General features: G+C 37.2%; 1 protein-coding gene across 2 annotated transcripts in view; it reads left to right on the top strand.

The window, feature by feature from the left end:
* Positions 1-12,699, top strand: part of IRS1 (insulin receptor substrate 1) — a 50,412-nt gene extending 37,713 nt beyond the window's left edge. For both annotated transcript variants that reach the window (XR_011559222.1, XM_070753307.1), the window contains one exon: positions 11,525-12,699. The gene's annotated coding sequence lies outside the window, so the exon portion shown is untranslated. The remainder of the gene's footprint in view (positions 1-11,524) is intronic.
* Positions 12,700-12,996: the final 297 nt, after the last annotated feature.

Here is a 12,996-nt window from a genome sequence, read left to right as displayed (position 1 = left end):
CAGCAGTTGGAGGTGCCACTGTGATTTGGTTTCTGGGTGGTGTTTGTATTTTGTCTGTAAGTTTGAGTGGTGAGGGTGATTGGTGGTGGCATCTTATGTTATTCTGGGTCTGATGTCAATTTTTGTGGCTGGGATTCATTTATTGATTAGGGCTAGTTTCCAAATGTCTGGTAGGCAGGAGATATTATCACACTTATTCATATTATGGGGTTGTTTCTCTATTTCAATGGCTTCCATGATTATTCTTTTGTTAGAGTATTCGGTTTTGGAAATTAATTTAGTTCTTTCAAAATCAATTTCATGTCTTGTTGTTTTAAGGTGTTGGGAAAGGGAGGAAGTTTTTCTTCTTTTCTGACTACGTTCTTGTGTTCTGCGATGCGTGAGAATAGACACAGCCAACCAACCTGCTTGCAGCAGCTGAGCCAGCACTCCACACACACCAACTAGTATTTATAAAACTGTTTATGTCACATGATTTCACCAATATTGAATTCTTTTTATATAATGTGTTTCAGTTCCCATAATACTCTAATTTGTATAGTTTTTGTACTAGCTGAAGTACAACAGTAAAAAGATAATTTGTTAACTCAGTGAGCCATAATTAAGTAAATTAGCATAATATACGACAGTTATGGCAAACCTATGGCACCTGGAGCCATATATGCTGGCACCTAAGTCATTGCCCTAGTATAGTAGTGCCCTAGCACTACAGTGTGTGTGTTAGGGTCAGCTGATTTTCGGCTCACATCGAGGCTCTAGGAAGAAGAAAGCCTCTGGGGCCTGGAGAGGTTGAAAAACAGGCCTACTGGGCTCACTGGAAGTCATGAAATGGGCCATTTCCAGCATCCAGAAGGCCTCCAGGGGGCAGGGGAAGCCGTTTTTGCCCTCTCCAGAGACATTGAATTATGGGTGTGGGCACTCACATGTGTGTGATAGTGCACACAAATGTGCTTTCGGCACCTGAGAGGAAAAAAGTTCACCATCACTGATATAGGAACTCAATTGCTTGTGCCTTTGATCGTTCTTCTTGCATGGCTATTTGCAATGAGTAGGCAGACAACATAAGCATTATGATTCAAGTTCTGTATCATGTCAGATAATGGAAACTAACTTTTCAAACAAATTTTGTTGTCTGATGAATCACTATCATATGTAATCATTTAATATCATTTGCTGTAGATGCTGTAAACTCCTAAATGTACGCTTCAATTACATTTTGTTATATGAATTTTTTTCCTGAATTTTAAAAGTTTTTTTAATAACTTGATAATTTATAGGAGATTCCACTACATTACTACTAAAAGTAAAAAAAAGTAGAACAAGGACAAGGTTAGTAACAACCATAAGTTTGTAATAAAACTAGGATGTAAAATATGATGCAACTTCAGTATTTGTGATAGATGGAATAAATAATTTGCTTGTTTCTCAATCCTCTCTCTAGTTTGAAAATTAATAAAATACTGATACACATATTAGTCAACTACTAAACACAATTGTCATGTTAATAGTGCAGTGGTGGTTATTCTGCTTCTCTAAAATAAATTATGTGTTGGTTTACAACAGCTTTAACATTTACGTGCAATGCAGTTACAGTACATGTATTTTGCTGGGAGTTGGCACCTGTTCGTGATTGTGTCATGGATGTATTTTTCTTTAATTTTGGTATAAATATACATCTGCCTTGGCTTTGAGCATAAAAGTGCAGATAGTTAAAGTAATGTTGAAGTTTGTGATTGATGTAATGTCTTAACACTATAAATATTTAAGACATCTAGCAGGTTTCATAATTAATCTAATTAGCATAGCTTGAATCAATAAATTAAATATAAAATATAATTTAAACTATTTGAAATGTAACTCAAAGATGTCAATATACTGTATATGCTATGACAGTGTACTTTAAAATTAAAGACATCTTTTAAACCATACTTTTTTAGATGCTGAAATACATTAAAACATAATTATAAAATCCTAGGGAATTTTCAGTTGAAACATCATTCATCAACATTTGTCAGTATAATTTGTATCCAGGATACTAATGCAAGACAGGCAAAATGCTGTATTAGTGTGCTTCCAAATTTGAAACACGATTGTTATTATTGTAGCTTACATAAAACACTAAAAACTTTATTCTTCAGTAACTATAAAAAGGAACTCCATTAATACCATATAATGTAATATGTATTGCTGATTTGTCTGATTTCACATTCACAAAGATTTAAGACCCATAATAACATTTAAAAACAAAAAAATAAATTATAATTGTACTTGTGATTGGGTGCAAGTCAAGCTCTTCAGAACATATTTTCCCATCTTTATTTGGTTTAAACTTTTGGGGGTTTTATTTTAGTTTTTTGCTCAAGTGCATTTTTCTTGCATTACCAATTATTTCTGTAAATTCCCAGCCCCTATTATTGTAGAATCCAGTTTAAATTATGTGGTGAGTGGGAATTGGTTTGCCCAGTTTTGAAGCTGCCAGCAATGATGACAGTCATTTTAATGATACCACAACATATTGGAATAAAAAAATATACTTAAATGTTCTGTCTTGTACATGATGTTATCTGTTGTTAAGCTAGCATTGATTTTTGTTGATAAGAAACAATTGTGATATCCAAATGATGACTTAACAATTGAGAATTGTATTGGTTTACAAATTTTATTAGTTCATTGGACTATAAAATACAAAGGAAAATAAAAATTGTGGGAAACTAGAAGAAAGAAAAGGGGTAGAAAAAAACGTGGGGTAGAAGGTAGAATTTTATTGTTTTTCTTTGTTTCAAACTTACTTAAAAATAATTTCTGTATGATTTCTTTCACGGCTAATATTTAGATTTAATGAGAAAAGAAATTTCACTTTTTAAAAAAATGCATTTTAATTCCCTTAAATTTCAGATCACTTTCCCAATAAGCATTCGCTAAATGGTAATGTCATATCAAGACATAAATATTCTGATGTATGAATGCAGTATTTTGTCTGAATAAATTTGAGTCTACATCGTTCTATAGCAATTCTGAGAATTTCAAATTAAAACTAGCTGCATTTTCAAAATTTTCTATTAACCAAGTATCATATTCTGATAAATATGAATTACTATTGGTCTTTCAATAACTGATCATATTTAATATGTTCATTATATTGGAATTGCACTCTTAGAAGCCTTCTTGCTAAGTTTGCTCAAGATTTGTTGGTGACTTTAAGTTTTGCGGTTCCCACATGCATGGAAGGAGCCAGCTTGGGAAAAGTTCATCTGAAATAATTTCTTTCACAACTAATCTCTCTTTAGTCTTTATTAGGTTTCCCAGAAGAATACAAATGGTTATTGTGGCAAATTTCATAAGGAATTTTAGTGCAAAGTTATGTAATGAAATTATCAGCAGAAAGATATCTAGTTACTCACGAGAAGTAGTTATGGTCACATTAAATGTATTAATGCCTATGTGACATCCATGAATCCATGCATCCATCCATCCATGCATCCATCCATCCATCCATCCAGTGAAGGGCTACTAAAACTTTTACTACCACACTGTGGGCGTGGCTTATGCAGGATGCTGACCACCACTGCACTATTAACATGGCAATTATGTTTAGTAGTTGACTAATATGTGTATCAGTATTTTATTAATTTTCAAACTAGAGAGAGGATTGAGAAACAAGGAAATTATTTATTCCATCTATCACAAATGCTGGAGTTGCATCATATTTTACATCCTAGTTTTATTACAAACTTATGGTTGTTACTAACCTTGTTCTTGTTCTACTTTTTTACTTTTAGTAGTAATGTAGTGGAATCTCCTATAAATTATCAAGTTATTAAAAAAACTTAAAGTTCAGGAAAAAAATATATATAAGAAAATGTAATTGAAGCGTACATTTAGGAATTTACAGCGTCTACACCAAATAATATTTAAATGATTACATATGATAGTGATTCATCAAACAACAAAATTTGTTTGAAAAGTTAATTTCTGTTATCTGACATGATACAGAACTTGAATCATAATGCTTATGTTGTCTGCCTACTCATTGCAATTACCCATACAAGGAGTCTTCGGAGAGGGGCGGCATACAAATCTAATAAATAAATAAATAATAAGTAAATAAATGCCCGGCATTTTTTTCAATATACAGTATTTCAGTGCAAATGGGATGCTCTGAGGTGGAGCTTCATTTCGCTACCCTGCTGCGTTTTTCCCCCATCCGGGCAGTAGCCCACCCCTGCATCCCTCCGTCATCTATCTAATATATCTTGCCTTCTTGAAAAACTCTCCCATATATCCAGAATGTGGACTTGAAGAGAAAGAGAGCTCCTCTCTTAAAGAAATTGAACAGTTCCCTTTCTCAATAGAGGAGTTAGGGTTAGGGGAGGGATAAGACACCATTTGTCATAGTCCTTTCAGCAGTTCCAAAAATGTTCCACCACCATTTGCGCTCTGATACAGGTGATCCTCAGAGCATAGAGAATACCCCAGGTGGCCTTAAGAGCTCTCAAGGAGAGTGCTAACAATTAGATGACTGCAAAGAAATATGGTCCTTTCAACCCCTTCCCTCCAATACTGTCAGAACTAATCCTTCCATTGTCCTCACCATCCTGCCAGAAGCAATAAAGCTTCTTAGATAAGAAGTGAAATGCTTTTTCTTCTTACTCAAGGAAAAAAATAGTTCAGTTGCCTTTGAAAAAGCACCTTTGAGTAACTATGACCTGGATGATGAATAATCTGTATAGATATTTTCATATTACTCATCAGCCCATTTTACTGCCCTTTGCAAAAATTTTATGGCTGAAGATATTATGGCTTTTTAAAAAAATAATTTGAATAAGTAACAATGAAAATGATAAATTTGAATAAAGTTTTAAAGTGCTATCTCCTATGTTTTTATGCTATATCACAGGTTAACAACCCTATTTCAATCATCATTAATCCTATTGTAATCTGGATATCTTGTATTATACAATAATAATTTTATAAATGAGTAACAGTTTCGCTGAACAGTAAGAAGAAGGTATGTAAAACCATAAATAATATTGTGGTAACTTGAATGTAGAAACAGTAAGAGAATATTGCAAAAGATTGAACTATCCCATTTTGATAATGGGATAAAATTCTTTGCCCTTTTTTTGTTTTTCAGTCTTGCATGATTTAAATAAAAATTAAGTTACAGTTGTAAATCATTTCACTGATGGTTTGTGATTGTGAACAAATCTTGTACCTGCTTACTAGAGATCACAATTAGTTGCTTTATTGCTCAGAACATCCTGAGTGATAGAGCTGGAGCTAGTGAACTCGGACCTCAAGCTACTTAAACCATATAGGAGGACAGATTCTAATGTTTAGAAAAGAATGGCCAAGAGTCTATTAATCAAAAGAGACTTAGGAAAAAAAAACCTTTGGATTTAAATTCTGGGACTCGCAGAAATATATGGGGTTTAATTTCTGTGTTCTGCAGTGTAGTTTATCTTATCTCCAGGAAGGCAAATTATCAAACAATGTTAAGATCTTGACATTTATTTTGTTATGCTGTTCATGAATGTGAAATTAATTTTCTGGAAATAATAGAGATTGGCTTGAGCTGTGTCATTCAATATTCACAATTTATAATACATATGCAATACAGTATATACATGTCATAATTAGATAGCTATTAAAGCAAAATGCCTAATTTATTTCTCTTTAATAGTTAACACTGCTTTTTTCTATTCAAAATATTTTAAAGCAACAGGGTTTGACATGTATGGCAGAACCCTACCTTTCACTTTCAATTTCTTTGATAACATTCATCGCAGGTTAAAAACATGCGGTGTACAGCTTATTCTTGTACCAGACTCTTCATTCAGAAGTTCTGGAAAACAGCTAAATATGAAAAGTAAATCCTTCCCCGTTAAATGAGGCAATTTCTTTCATTGTCACTGGCCCTTTTAATGAAGTATGGCAGCACTGTCTAATTTTAGGATCAACATAGTTTAAAGTTGTGACTCCATATTAAGTTTCATATAGCTGTTCTAAGTGGAACTTCCTTGTATATTGATAAGAAGGTTCAGAAGAAAGTTGTGAACATGGGGAAGATCTTCAAGAAAATTATTTTGAAATCCTTCATATTATGCCACACAGATTTCCAGTTCATCTAAAGAACCACACAGAATGTATTTAATTTCTTGGCCAAATTTTTAGCACAGGCAGTCCTTTCAATTCTTGCATATCTCTCTCTTTTTTAAAAAAATATAATTTTTTATTGATTTTTAAAAGATTTTACAAAAAACAAAACAGAAAACATGTGTACCATCACCATACAGAATTCTTGCATATCTCTAAGAATTTTTTTACTGAAATGGGCAACATATTCCCCGCAGGGAGGCGGAACCAATGAAGATGTTCTGCCCCAGACGCCTGATGGACCCAGAGGGCTTTCAGACGGCGCTTGGGGTTATTCCAGAGGCACTCATCCACAGTTCGGCGGAGTCTCTTGCGAAGGCCTGGAATACGGCTGCTGCGGAGGCTCTTGACCGGATTGCGCCTTTGCGACCTCTCCGTGGCGCTAGACCCCGTAGAGCCCCATGGTTCAACGAGGAGCTCCGGGAGTTGAAACGCCAAAAGAGATGTCTAGAGAAGCGATGGAGGAAGAGTAGGTCTGAATCTGATCGAACACTTGTAAGAGCTTTTATTAAGACTTACAAAGTGGCGCTCAAGGCGGCAAGATGCGCGTACCATGCCGCCTTGATTGCATCAGCGGAATCCCGCCCGGCCGCTCTGTTTAGGGTGACCCGCTCCCTTCTTAACCAGGGGGGAGTTGGGGAGCCCTTGCAGAGTAGTGCCGAGGAGTTTAACACGTTTTTCGCTGATAAAGTCGCTCAGATCCGGGCCGACCTCGACTCCAATTGTAAAACAGAGTCGACTGACAACGAGTCAGTCGAGGTGACTGGGGCACGTACTTGTCCACCTGTCTGGGAAGAGTTTGATCTGGTGACACCTGATGAAGTGGACAAGGCCATTGGAGCTGTGAGTTCCGCCACCTGTCTACTGGATCCGTGTCCCTCCTGGTTGGTCTTGGCCAGCAGGGAGGTGACACGGAGCTGGACCCAGGAGATTACCAACGCTTCCTTGGGGAGGGGAGTTTTTCCATCACTCTATAAAGAAGCGCTTGTGCGCCCCCTCCTCAAGAAGCCCTCCCTGGACCCAGCCGTATTTAACAACTATCGTCCAGTCTCCAACCTTCCCTTTATGGGGAAGGTTGTCGAGAAGGTGGTGGCGCTCCAGCTCCAGCGGTCCTTGGAAGAAGCTGATTATCTAGGTCCCCAGCAGTCGGGTTTCAGGCCCGGTTACAGCACGGAAACCGCTTTGGTCGCGTTGATGGATGATCTCTGGCGGGCCCGGGACAGGGGTTTATCCTCTGTCCTGGTGCTCCTCGATCTCTCAGCAGCTTTCGATACCATCGACCATGGTATCCTTCTGCACCGGTTGGAGGGGTTGGGGGTGGGAGGCACTGTTCTTCAGTGGTTCTCCTCCTACCTCTCTGGCCGGTCGCAGTCGGTGTTAGTGGGGGGTCAGAGGTCGGCTCCGAGGTCTCTCCCTTGTGGGGTGCCTCAGGGGTCGGTCCTCTCCCCCTTGCTATTTAACATCTACATGAAACCACTGGGTGAGATCATCCAAGGACATGGGGTGAGGTATCATCAATATGCCGATGATACCCAGCTTTACATCTCCACCCCATGCCCAGTCAACGAAGCGGTGGAAGTGATGTGCCGGTGCCTGGAGGCTGTTGGGACCTGGATGGGTGTCAACAGACTCAAGCTCAACCCGGATAAGACGGAGTGGCTGTGGGTTTTGCCTCCCAAGGACAATTCCATCTGTCCGTCCATTACCCTGGGGGGGAATTATTGACCCCCTCAGAGAGGGTCCGCAATTTGGGCGTCCTCGATCCACAGCTCACATTAGAAAACCATCTCTCAGCTGTGGCGAGGGGGGCGTTTGCCCAGGTTCGCCTGGTGCACCAGTTGCGGCCCTATTGGGACCGGGACTCATTGCTCACAGTCACTCATGCCCTCATCACCTCGAGATTCGACTACTGTAACGCTCTCTACATGGGGCTACCTTTGAAAAGTGTTCGGAAACTTCAGATCGTGCAGAATGCAGCTGCGAGAGCAGTCATGGGCTTACCTAGGTATGCCCATGTTTCACCATCACTCCGCAGTCTGCATTGGCTGCCGATCAATTTCCGGTCACAATTCAAAGTGTTGGTTATGACCTTTAAAGCCCTTCATGGCATCGGACCAGAATATCTCCGAGACCGCCTTCTGCCGCACGAATCCCAGCGACCGATTAGGTCCCACAGGGCCTTCTCCGGGTCCCGTCAACTAAACAATGTCGGTTGGCGGGCCCCAGGGGAAGAGCCTTCTCTGTGGCGGCCCCGGCCCTCTAGAACCAACTCCCCCCGGAGATTAGAACTGCCCCTACTCTCCCTGCCTTCTGTAAAGCTCTCAAAACCCACCTTTGTCGTCAGGCATAGGGGAACTGAAACACCTCCCCCGGCCACGTACAATTTATGTATGGTATGTTTGTGTGTGTGCTTGTTAATATAGTGGGGTTCTTTTTAAAACTATTTTAAATACTTAAATTTATTGAATTTATTTGGATTTGTACGATTGTTTATATTTTTTGTTGTGAGCCGCCCCGAGTTCGCGGAGAGGGGCGGCATACAAATCTAAAAAATAAATAAATAAATAAATAAATAAATAAATAAATATTAATAACAAAACAGAACAGTAAAAAAACAAGCTGGATTGTGGACAATTCCTACAAATATTGTAAAGTATACATGTGTAAAATCTCTGAAATAATCCCAGCCTCATACCCCATGTACTCTATTCCCTAAATAGGCATGTATAGGAATTTAGTTATTTCATTTAATGAAGGAGTTCAGAATAGCTTTCTCGCTAAAAGAAATTATTTGTATTCTCAAATTGAGCTCATTCTACCAAATATTAATACATGCATACATACGCATGTACATACCTCTACTTAAGAACGCTTCTACTTAAGAACTTTTCTAGATAAGAACCACGTGTTCAAGATTTTTTTGCCTCTACTTAAGAATCATTTTCTACTTAAGAACCTCAGCCAGGAAAAATTTCCCAGGAAATTTGAGAGCGGCATGAAGGCCCGGTCAGTTTCCTGCTATTTCTCCTTTAATCCTGGCCATCTTGGGCTTTTCTGGACTGCCAGAGGAGCCTTTTGGTGGTGCTTAAAAAGGCTTTGGCAGCCCAGAGCAAACAGCATTTTCCTTTCTCTGGGCGCTTGGAGAGGGAATAAACTACTTCGCTGTAGTGACTCCCTGGCGCTGCCTCCCATACACCCAGCACAAGGTTGCCTCCTGGAGCATCTGGGTACAGAAAGGCAAAAGGGAGCGCTCACCTCATCTTCTTCCTTCAGCAGCGACTGTCCTCCTCTTCTTCCTCCTTGTCCTTCCACCCAAATTCCGAGCTTTTATTTCTTTCCTAAAGCACACATTATTTGCTTTTACATTGATTCCTATGGGAAAAATTGCTTCTACTTAAGAACGTCTCTGTTTAAGAACCTGGTCAAGGAACGAATTAAGTTCTTAAGTAGAGGTATCACTGTAGTAACCTACAGTACAGTAAACTAAAGTAGCAAATGTTTGAAGAAATACAGAAGTCCATTATGTGGTTGGTTTTATGTGATGTTTACAGTCATTATTTGTTAAACATGATTTTTGATTTAGCACATTCAGGGATAACTTAAAGAATGACAGTGGAATATTCCAAACAAATCAGCAAGGAGTGAATATTGAAACACAGAATTGCAATTAGTTTTTGGAGAAGAAAAGGATGGAGACAAGGCAAAAATGGCATAAATACTAATGACAAAAACATGAATTCTATCATTACACACTGCAGCAGCACATTGTTTGTCCTGCTTATCATCTTTATTTGCATTTATCATCTTGATGATTCTTCTGCAGTTATTGGAACAATGATTTCTGCAGTAGTTTTATGCATTCATAATGCTTAGATTTGAATCTTGGCATGCAAATTCCTCCTTGAAACAACCTGCTAAGGATTTTAGACAGAAACTTAAAAAGTATGTTTAGTAACAGTGTTTATCTCCTCAGAATTATTTCTTCCAAACAATTTTTGTCACTAATGAATGTCCTAGTTACTGTAGGACTGGGTAGCAAGTACCATGATTGCATCTCATTTATTGAAAGATATAGAAAAGTATAGGTTGGCCCAACCTTATTGCCCATTCATGCATTCATTAATTAGCAAGTGCTTGAGAAAGTCTTGCGTAGGAAGTATAATTCTTATTAATGCTTTTTATATAATTTGCTATCTAATCCAGTTGTCTTGGATGATATGAGGATTTTAGTCCTCATGTAGACGAGAAGATCTCCAAGATCCCTCTCAACCCTATGATTCTATTTCTTTTTTTCCCCTTCATCTCCATCTAACAATGCTGTCTTCAACTTCTCTTTACTTTCCCTGTTATCTTTTCCCATGTGTATGATTGGAGAGGTTTGGGTGTGTTTATTTGTTGACTATTTCAGTCTATGATAATTTTCATGCTGTGAGCAAGGATCTGAGCAATAACGCTGATGGAGGCCAGATGATTTTACAAATATGGCACCTTTTTCCACAAGCAAATTATTTGAGTAATTATTAATTCTTCTCCTGATCCTCCAGTCACTCTTTTTAAAATGTCTTCTGATAAGTACCTTTATATATAAATGTGTCTCTCTCTCTCTCTCTCTCTCTCTCTCTCTCTCTCTCTCTCTCTCTCTCTCTGTGTGTGTGTGTGTATAGCCAAGTGTGACATGTGGACACTGTGTTTTTGGAAAGGGAAAACTTCAGGATTGGTTTCAGCTGAATTTGAAAAGATGTGGAATTTGAGTATTGTCCAGGAATTTTGGGTGTATTTATAGTTTGTTCATTTTTTCCCATATGCTAATCCTTGGAGAAATAATATATTCAATTTCCCCCCCCCCCCCCATGTAAATATGATGTAGTCTTTGTCCTCTGTCCTCTTGTCAATCTGAAACTTTGAAGTTCAAGAGTTTCTGCAACTTACTTGAAGTATTTATTTATTTCTCACATTTTTAAACTACCCATCTCCTCAGCAAAGAGGACTCTAGATTGTTAAATCATGTAATGTAACATAATGTGGCATGAATTTGCTTTTTAAGTGCAAATCATAAATTTATTGTAGATATTCTTATAACATGCTAAACAGGCTATATGACTATTGTGAGTTTTCATAAAGAGTCTGGATTCATGTATCAAGCTATGCAATAGGATGGTTTGTTTAGTTTTGTCTTACCATGTTACATATACAATGGTTATATTTTATCTGCTGTATTTTTTTCTAACACAGAAATATTCCATGATTATCATAATTATAGGAATTGTAAACTTGTATGTCTATATATTTATAAGAAATGTAATTATACATTTATATACATTTATATGTTACATAGTACATCAATAATATTTCTTTCTTCTTTTCTCAGAATGATGACCTATACAACCTCAGAAAAAAAAACCTTCTTTGAACTCATGGGTATCCACACTTGGTTTTGTGTATCACAACTAGGACCTCAGTCTTCTTCCCCAGTAGATGGGTACGATGCATCCAGTACAATTTGTTTACTTTACACAAACCTCAGGAGTTAATTAACTGAACTGCACATTCTCTTTCTTTTTTTAAATATTTTTTTTGTTTGTGTGTGCCATGCAAAAGCACTGTGACACCTGGACAATGAGTCTATGATTGCTTCCTCCTTTATCATAGAGATTTAACTGGCAACAGTAAACTTATGTGCCCACCACTATAATATAGTGAGAGTGGCTATACTACTAGCTCATCTATGTAAAACATAAAATTTTAATTTGCTGCTGAAAAACCTGTATGACAAATCATAAGTGTAAATTATTACATACAAACTGTTAATGTTGGTTGAAGAGTATTAAATATTTAACATAGGTTTTTGATTTATACATGTACTTTTTTAATTAAAATGTAACTTTTCCTACAGCACATCCTTTTTGATGTGGAACTGAGGTATACTATATTCTGTTATAAACAGAGTGGGATGGGTGGGGGAAATTGCTTAAAAAAAGCATTTTAAGAATAGCTTAGGGTACTATTCTTTTTAAGATTGTAATTCAGAATATATTATATGGATCAATGGCCCATGAACCTGGATGTATAGTCATATTTACTGATATCATCAATAACTACAATTCAGCTGAATTCTTTGAAAATATAATATTTTTTATTCTTCCTGTGAAACATTATGAAAAGGCAAACTTATTTGTGCATGGTTTTTGCAAGTGTGAATTTGAAATTATTGGTTGCACAGGAACGTAGACAATATCGGGAAAAATAAAGCTAAGTCTTCCATTGTATGTATGTATGTGTGCGCGCGCCAGCGTGCCCCTATATGTGTGTGTGTGTGCGCGTGCGTATATATAAAATTATATGTGTGTGTATAGGTATGTGTGTATATATGCATACACACACACATATATAAATACATAAAGAGTTATATAGGCACAAAGAAAAACATCTGAAATATTGGCAAATACTTCAAATGAAATTTTTGCTGGAATGAAATATGTGGGCCTTTGTAAATTCTGGAAATCTCTTTCTATACATAATAAACTAGGAACTGTTTTATCTTTATTTCTCCTACTTCATTGTTCTCTCTTTACACCCAGTCAAAATATCTCAATGTATTTGGTGTTCTTGATTTGTTACAGTAGGAATGATAGTTCAAATATTACTGAGTAATAAAATGTTTCAGTTGAAAAAACACATTACTGTCAAAGGTCAGTGATAGGTTGCATTCCTTAATGATAACTTACTGGTACATTCCCATTTTCTGAATAGGGCGGCATAGAAATCTAATTAAATAAACAAATAAAATAAATTCTCCCAATCTGATAAAATGGAATCCTCTTCATAGCCATTATAGTGAGA

The sequence above is a fragment of the Erythrolamprus reginae genome, chromosome 5 (genome assembly GCF_031021105.1).
Source record: "Erythrolamprus reginae isolate rEryReg1 chromosome 5, rEryReg1.hap1, whole genome shotgun sequence".
Taxonomy (NCBI): domain Eukaryota; kingdom Metazoa; phylum Chordata; class Lepidosauria; order Squamata; family Dipsadidae; genus Erythrolamprus; species Erythrolamprus reginae.
The sequence above is the reverse complement of the archived record's forward strand: the minus strand, read 5'-3'. Positions and strand labels throughout refer to the sequence as shown.